Here is an 8,906-nt window from a genome sequence, read left to right on the forward strand (position 1 = left end):
CAGGGGGCGAGGAGCTGCTACTGCGGGCAGGCACGCACACCTGCACCCGTGTGTGCCTGCGCAGCCAAAATGCTTGCTCCGAGACTCTGGCACCAACCAGTCTGTCTGGGTTTGACCCCCCACATCTGTACCTCACCATTCAAATCACCTCAGGCCAAAGACTTAAGCTTCTTTGTGCTTCGGTTTCCTCCTCGGTAAATAGGGGAGATAATAAGAGCGACTGCCTCCTGGTGATGTTGTGAAATTTAAATATGATCAAGCGTGCCCCGCCCCCCGCCCCCCCACCCCGCAGGCTCAGTCCCTAAGAGCCTGAACCACTCCATCTCAGCAGGGGTCTCAAGTTCGAGCCCCACGTGGCACGTAGAGATGATGTAAACATTAAAAATCAAGAACGTGTTTTCTTTCAATGTGACAAAGCAGGGAAAATGCTGTGTACAGAACCTGGCACAAAATAAAGGCTCAGTAAACGCAGGTGCCCCCGCCAGACCCAGCTTGGTTGGGCTTTGTGGCCTTCTCCAGTCTCCATGGAGAAACGGGGTGGAGCTCTGATGGCCCGAGCAGATAAGGACTGTCGGGAAAGCCTCGGCCTTCCTTCATAGATGAAACTTGATCCTCTAAGCTGAGGAGAAGGGTGACTGTCTGAGAGGCTGCTGAAGCTCCGAGGGCCCACGCTGAGCTCTCCCAGCAGGCATCTCACTGCGCACATTAGGAGGCTGGACACAGAGAGGAGGAAAGGCCCCACTTCTCCTTAATGTGCTGCCCAAATACGGACACCCAAGCCTTTCCCTGCCGTCCCCGTAGCTTTTAACTGAAGACCTAGCTGGGGATGGGGGCATAAAAACAGAGAAATCAGCCCAGAGTGAAACCAAAACTCAATACTCTGGCTCACACTCTCTGGGCGTTGAGACTCTGGTGATACACCCAAACTCCCCAAGGGCAGTCCCCAGGAGGGAGGCCCAGGGAGGGGGCTCCTCTTTCTGCATTTTTCCCAACTTCCCTGTCCATGACCACTGTGGGCCTCCCAGGGCCCAAGGCTGCTGGCCAGGTCTTGGGTAATAGAGCCTAACCTCCTGACCAGAAGTCTAACCTTGACCTTCCAGGGAGGTTGGGGGGTGGTGCTTTGGTTAGGGTACAAAAAGTGGACAGGAGAGGAAAGGAGAAAGAAAAGAGAGAGAGAATAGAAGCCGAGGGAGATAAGAGAGACAAAGTCCAGGCCAGAAACCGCCCCCATGGCCAGCTAGACATCCAGAGGACCGCTGCTTCAGGGAATTGGGGTTCCACGCAAATTACAAATCCAACTTGCCAGGCTGCTGATCAGCCTCAGCTGTGTGTTAATGAGGCTCCCCGAAACCGGAGGGGCTTCCCGCATGCTCCAAGAGGGACAGAGTGTGCTGCAGAGACGGGCCGTGGCGTTGGGAGAGGGTGACAGTAACCCAGAGAATCGGGCTTGAAAATGGGCACCTGGGTGGCTCAATCATGATCCCAGGGTCTTGGGATGGAGCCCCACATTCCACATCGGTCTCTCCGCTCAGGAGGGAATCGGCTTGCCCCTTTCGCTCTCCCTCTGTGCTCTTTCTCTCTCTCTCTTTCACATACATTAAATCTGTAAAAAAGAAAAGGTGAACACAATTTCAAGAACTTTACACTTAAATGAACTAAACCACACAAAGTAATTTCCCCAGGATAAGTGTGGAAGTGAACTAACCTACTTCTTAAGCCGAAAAAAGATGTTCCAGTCCCACATGGGTCCCTGCTCAACGGGGAGTCTGCTTCTCCCTTTCCCTCTCCCTTTGGCCCTCCCTCTGCTTGTGCCCCCCCCCTCTCTCTAATAAATAAAATCTTGAAAGAAAGAAAGGAAGACAGAAGGAAGGAAGGAAAAGAAAATCTATGGAGAGCCACCGCCCTGAAGGCCACCCACCCCAACCGTGAGGAGCTCAAGTGGACACTTCTTGAAACTGGACCTGCAAAGCTGCCCTCAGACAGGGAAGTCCTCCTGGTACTAAGGCTCCTTCAGTGGTTTCATCCACAAATCCACAAACAGCATAGAACTAAAAGCAGACAGGGGGAGAGCCACCTCTGGAGAGCTGGTTGGGGAGAATGTTGCTTCCATGCTATTTCATTTCTAACCATATGTGTGTACTACTTTGATAGAAATAATTTTAATAAACAGTGGTGAGGGCTGGAAGCAGGCTTAACTCCGGACAAAGTCTGAGGTCTGCCTTGGCCTGGGCCCCCTGCCACATCCCTTGCAAAGGGAGAGGCAGGTCTGGAGTCTCACCAGCCCCCAGCTGGCCACGTCCCCCTGCATGCCGGGACCCCCAACACTCCGGGCTTGTCTGGATCTCTCCTCCTGCCCAGAATAACAAGAAAAGCCACTAAGTAGCTTTTTGATCCTCTTCTGTTTTCTTCAGGGCTGGGTCAGGCCTCCCCTGGGGTGAGAGGGGCACAGATGCGTGAGCCTCCTCGTGGGGTCATCAGCCAGACCACAGATTCACACCTACCCACTCTCACCCATGGTGTGCCAGGTAGCAGGTGGGGCGGGGGGCATTGGGGGAGCCGGGGCCCTGTCCAGCTGCGTCGATGAGTCACCCTGTCAGAGCACAGAGAGGAGTGAGGCCAAAAGAGGCCTCTCCAGCCCCGGCACACATGTGCACACACACGCACTCATGCATGGTCGCACGCACGCCATTTAATCTGTCTGAGGCCTATGTGAGAGAGTATAGCAGCCACGTATGGGACAGTGGTAAGGACTAAAGGACATACAGTTGACCCTTGAACAACATGGGGGGTTCAGGGCACTGACGCCTCCCTGCACAGTCGGAAATTGGAGTATAGCTTTGGATGCCCCAAACGCGTAACCGCTACGAGTGGTTGACCAGAAACCTCACCGATAACATCAGCAGTCACTGAGCACACAGTGTGTGTGTTATATGTAGTATGTATGTATTCTTCCAATAAAGTCTGCTAGCAGAAAGAACATGTTATTAAGAAAGTCATAAAAAAGGGAAAAGACGTTTACTGTACCGTCAAAAACCCACAGAGAAGTGCGCCTGCACAGGTCCAACCCGCGTGGCCCAGGGGCCAGCTGTAAGCACAGGCGCCCTCAGGGCCTTAGCACCTCAGTGAAAACATCCCTCTCGTCCTCCTCCTCCCACTCTTCCTCTACACCCTTGACATCGCACGTCCACGCACCTTCGTCAAAAACGTGGCCCCTGTCACCTGCTCTTCCTCCACGGCCCCCTCCGCCCAGCCCACCCCCCCTCACACACTCACATAGGCTCTTCCGGCCTGCGTGGCCTGTCCTCCTTCTGGGATGGTCCGACCCCAGCAGGGCTCAGGAGAGAGGGGTGTCCCCCTGTCACCGGCCTCATCCTCTCCAGGGCCTCTGGGGAGAAAAGACAATGGCTGGAGCAGTTCTTCGGGGGGAGGGTGGGCAGCGGGGGCCTAGAAGAAACAGGTCACAGACCCCCAAGAGCCACGAAACTGGATGGGAAGCGAGGCCCTGATGGGCTGGACTACGTCAGCCCCTCCAGAAAAGGCCTTCCCTCTGTGACCCGACAAGGCTGTGAATCAAGAGGCTTCCGGAGACCTGATTCGTCTGCAAGACCCTGGGCAGGAGAGACACACCCTATCGCCTGAGCTCAGAGGAGCCTGGGAGCCTCCAGAGGTGCCTCGGGCCTGCCAGAGAGAGGAAGGGGGGAGGAGGAGAGCCCTCGCCCCTCTGCCACCAGCCCCCCTTCACTGCCTCACACAACACAGGTCTCTCTGTCTAAGGCACCAAGCCTTCCCCGCCCAGGCTTAGGGAAGCTCTCGGCCTCCTCTTCGCCTGGCTGATGCCTGCTTATCCTCCAGACCGGCCTATCCACTCTCCCTCCAAGATGCCTTTCCTGGTCCCCAGTGGAAACTACCGTCTCTCTGTCCCCCCATTATTCCATTTAATGGCCCCCTTCCCTTCACACACGTTCACCCACGTCACAATTTGTCATTATAGAGCCACTCGTGCCCTTCTCTGTTCAGTCACAGCCTCCCCTGAGGACCGCAACCACAGCTTTGTTTTGTTTCGGTTTTTTTCACCATCGTATACCCAGCACCCGGCCCCCAGTGATGGGCCAAACTTGATTTTCTCCCCCACTTTGATCTTTCCTGAGGCTTCTCCCGCTTAATAAATGGTGACTCCATTCTTCTCACAGCGGAAGCCCAACACCTAGGGGGCCGATCTTTCTCTTTCTCTCACCGAAACACAGTAGACGCACAATACTATTATTAGCTTCAGGCAGACAACATGGTGATTTGACATTACGCAGTGCTGGGGGTCATTCTTGACAAACTCTTCTCACACCCCACTTTCAGTGTGTCAGGGAATCCCGTCGGACTCGCTCTCTGCCCGCACGCAGCCTCCAACCTCTTTCCGCCTCCTTCGCCACCCCCTCTGCCCAAGGGGCCATGGCATCGCCACGGGCCCGGCCTCCTAGCCGGCCCCTCGCCCCCCAGGCCGGTCCTCCTCCACGTTCAGAATAGAATTCAAAGTCCTTCCCAGGGTCATCAGTACCCTGGGTGATGGGGACATGAAGGTGAAGGGCACTGTGCCCACACTGGTCCCCAGCTCTTCCTCGAGGGAGCACGGAGAGCGCCCACCCATCTCGCTGCCGCTGCTGTTCCCCCTGCATGGAATGCTCTATCCCCCCAAATCCACAGGACCTGCTTCCTTCCGGACTCTGCTCAAAGATCACCTTGTCCGAGAGGTCTTCCTCATTATACTTTATTTCCTTAAGCGGCTTAATTTTGCTTCATTAATCTCCTCCCCACTTACCAGGCTGTATGGATGTGTTCATTTACATATTATCTGTCACCTTCCTGTCGTGAAACCAGACTTTCTCTTGGTTTATCGCTGTATCTTCAGCGCCAGAAACAGTGTCTGGCACATAGTAGAGGCTCCATAAATGTGGCTTAAATGAATGACTAAGACTCCAGTAGCACTTTGTTGAACAAATTAAATAAGTGTCTTTTCTATTTTTGGGGCACTAGAATAGGCTGGAAATCATAGAAATAAAAGAATTCCTTCCTCTGGTTCCCTCTGGGACCTTACAGGCTAATGAAAGAGTCAGATACTTAAACAATGAACTCTGAGAGAGGATAGAACTAAGTAGGTACTATTAAAAAAAGGAGACTCAGCTGACTACATTTGAAGATCTAATTGGCTTTACTCACTGATTCATGAATCACTCAGCGTCCCATCTAGCAACGGGGCTTCCTTGATGCTGCACAAAACCGAAGGCTTGTACAGGCAGAAGGGGGTGGGAAAAGGAAGTTCCTAGCAAAGAGTGGGTTGGTTCAGACCAGATCTCCCTCCTTTGGGAAAGGGCTGGGGTCTATCAGTTAGATTACCTCACTAGTGCTGACAAGGTCATTCCAGACTGACTGGTTAAAGGTCAGATTTCTGGGGGAGCTGAGACTAAAATTAGGCTTGGTATTAAGTCTTGGTTTGCTGATGTGGGGCTTACCACAAGTGACTCCATTTTGGATCTGCTGTTTCTTTTTCAACAGCACCAATAAGAAAAAACAGCAGCAGGCCCTAGGGGAGGAGCCTGGCTAACCTTTAGTGAGTCCTTGTGTGTGCTAGGCTGGGGTGTTCTCGGTTCTCCACTGTGTGCGCTACAGTTTCGTGGAACAAACCCCACACGTTAAGGGCTCGGCCCCTCCATTTCAGGTGTCAGCTGGGAGTCTTGGGCCCCCCATACTTGGGCCCAGCCTCCCATGATCCCTTCTTTGGTTTCAGTAACTTGCCACTATGGCTCACAGGACTCGGGAAAACACTTTTCTTACCTTAACGGGTTTATTTTGAAGGATTCAAACCAGGAACAGCCAAATGGATGAGAGGCATAGGACAAGGTATGGGGAAAGGGGACGGAGCTCTTCCGGTGTGTGGTCCTCCCAGCCCCGGTGATGTGTTCGCCAACCTGGAAGCACTCTGAGTCTCACTGCTGGAGTTTTTATAGACCTCAACCTCTAGGGCCCCTGTCCCTTTCCGAGGCAGAGGCCAGCATCAACAAAAGTTCCAATCCCCCCAATCACTAAGTCATTCTGGTGACCAGCCCCATCTTGAGGCTACCTAAGAAGCCCAGCTTCAGTCATTAGCATAAGCTCAGGTGTGATCAAAGAGGCTCCTGATTAACAAAAGACACTCCTATCTCAGGAAATACTGAGGGTTTGAGGAGCTTTGGGTCAGGAACCAGGATGAAGGGCAAGTGTATTTTCGTGTTATACCACATAGGCATCATTTAGGTACACCTGGTGACATCAGTACAATTCTCTGAAGTAAATACTATTTTTTATCCTCCATTTCACAGATGAGAAAACAGAGACTTTGGAAAATTAAGTGATGTGCCCCAAGTCACGTGATCCAAAAGCTAGAGAACGAGGATTTGAAACCAGCGGCAGAGTCCAGGCCCTCAGTCACTGAACTCGAAGTGCAGGAGGCAGTCTGTCATCTGGTGGAATGTGAGTAGATTTCGCTTCAAGGGTGAGTCCAATTTTATTAGACACAGAGATCATGGCCACTTGCTGTGGGAGTGCCTAAATTATGCCCAGGTACCTAACATGTGGTAAAAATCTGGTCACCAAAGGGAAGCCCTTGCAGGCCTAAATATTTATCTAGGTAGTTTCTCACAAAAAAAATTTTTTTTTAAGATTTCATTTATATGAGGTAGAATGATAGAGAGAGAGAGAGAGAGAGAGTGTATGTGTGTGTGTGTGTGTGTGTGTGTATACAAGCATGGGGAGAGGGAAAAAGCAGGATCCCCGCAGAGCAGGGAGCCTCAGGTGGGGCTTGATCCCAGGACCCTGAAATCATGACCAGAGCCGAAGGCAGACACTTAACCTACTGAGCCACCCAGGCGCCCCAGCTTTTCACAGTTCTTATTCATTCCTTCTGGTTGAAGCAGGAGGGTTTCTCCGTTATGAATACCCTGTGTGAATGTTCCAACAGGACAGGAAACTCAACACTGTCCCCAGAGGAAGGTACAGGACAGAGAAGAGGACAGAGAGCCCAGGGGACTGCCATCCTGGGAGGAAGTTATAGGTTGGGGGGTGGACGGAGGTCACAGGTTCTATGCCTCCATAGTGTCTGTATAAGCTAATGGAGCCCTGGAGAAATGTCATATTTGCATTGCCAACCCAATTATGGGCCATAATCTCCTCTATTACTCTCCTGGGTCTTTGTTAGGATCCTGCTTCTGAAAGGTAACAAGGCACAGAGGGAGTTAGAAAACCTAAGAATTCATGGGGCACCTGGGTGGCTCAGTGGGTTAAGTGTCTGCCTTCGCCTCGGGTCATGATCCCAGGATCCTGGGATGGAGCCCCACTTTGGGCTCCCTGCTCAGCGGGAGTCTGCTTCTCCCTCTTCCGCTGCCCCTCCCCTCGCTTGTGCTCTCTCTCACTCACTCTCTACCTCAAATAAATAAATAAAATCTTAAAAAAAGAAAAAGATGGGGTGCCTGGGTGGCTCAGTTGCTTGGCGTCTGCCTTCGGCTCAGATCGTGATCCCAGGGTCCTGGGATGGAACCCCATATCGGGTTCCATGCTCGGCAGGAAGACTGCTTCTCCCTCTCCCACTGCCCTTGCTTCTGTTCCCTCTCTCGCTGTGACTCTCTCTGTCAAATAAATTAAATCTTAAAAAAAAAAAAAAAAAAAGAAAGAAAGAAAAGAAAACCTAGAATTCAAAGGTGAACAACCAGGATGGGGCCCCCAGACAGCTGGGGGGAGAGAGTAGCACGTGGGGCTAGGACATGCTAGCTCCTGCCGGTTCCGTCTTTAGTCACTCCTTCATTCCTTCTAGCTGAGCACCGAGGCTCCTTTGGAAAGTTTCTGGCACCCTTGATCCTGTTAGACTAGGGGAGGGAGTCCTGGCTCAACAACCAGCTATGGCTTGTGAGTGGACATCTATAGAGATTCTGCCCAGAAAGGGCCAGGTAATCAAAACGAGAAAACTTCAAGGAGAGGTAAACTTTGGAGGGAGTTGCTGAGAGCCCATCTACAAATTACAGAGCATTGTGGTTAAAAATTTGGACTCTGGAGTGCAGAGGTTCAGAACCTGACTTTATTACTTTCTAGCTTGTAACCTTGGACTACTAAGGGGCATCTTCACGCCTCCGTTCCCTGTGGGCTAAAACAGTCATCCTCATCCTGTTGGAAGGACTCAATGAGCAATTTCTTGTAAAAGGTGGTCGACAAATGCGTGGCACATAATAACCACTCAGTGGCCATTAGCTCTCCTGTGCATGTCCTCCTATGGTAGCTCTGGTCTGCTCCGCTCCAGGCTTGGAGGGAGGGGGCACTGACCATTACCCTGGCCTTCCACTCTCAGCTGCTCCTAATGGAGAGGCTAGTCTACCAATGGGGTAAGAAGCCCCAGCTCCTCCTTGAGAAAGAGGACTGGATGAGCATTGCAGCTGGGGGCAGAGAGAGTTTGGCTAAGCAGCTAGAACCTAGGAAAGACAAACTTCTTTTGAGAGAGGCAGACCGGACGTGAGCCCCCAGATACTTAAGGGAATAATGATGATTTAGTAGAGTCAGGTGGGTTACTCTTCTGCCCTACATGGGACTAAACTTTTCGTAAGCCCCCTCTCTTGCTTCAATAGGACCATTTCAGCCTCCTCTCTATTATCATGGCACCTTATCCCTACTCGATTAAAGAGCTTATCACATTATCAGGGAGTATTTATTTATTTATTATTATTATTTTTTAAGATTTTATTTATTTACTTGAGAGAGAGACAGTGAGAGAGAGCATGAATGAGGAGAAGGTCAGAGAGAGAAGCAGACTCCCCATGGAGCTGGGAGTCCGATGCGGGACTCGATCCTGGGACTCCAGGATCATGACCTGAGCCGAAGGCAGTCGTCCAACCGAC

At 51.8% G+C, this 8,906-nt stretch overlaps 1 long non-coding RNA gene across 1 annotated transcript in view; it reads right to left on the reverse strand.

The window, feature by feature from the left end:
- Positions 1–389: 389 nt before the first annotated feature.
- The window catches only part of LOC132006542 (uncharacterized), a 12,525-nt gene continuing 4,008 nt past the window's right edge, over positions 390–8,906 (reverse strand). The window contains exons 2-4 of the long non-coding RNA XR_009401130.1: positions 3,274–3,385; positions 1,462–1,603; positions 390–713 (exon numbers count right to left, since the gene is read on the reverse strand). This is a non-coding gene — a long non-coding RNA (uncharacterized LOC132006542). The remainder of the gene's footprint in view (positions 714–1,461; positions 1,604–3,273; positions 3,386–8,906) is intronic.

Source organism: Mustela nigripes, chromosome 18, assembly GCF_022355385.1.
Source record: "Mustela nigripes isolate SB6536 chromosome 18, MUSNIG.SB6536, whole genome shotgun sequence".
Taxonomy (NCBI): Eukaryota; Metazoa; Chordata; class Mammalia; order Carnivora; family Mustelidae; genus Mustela; species Mustela nigripes.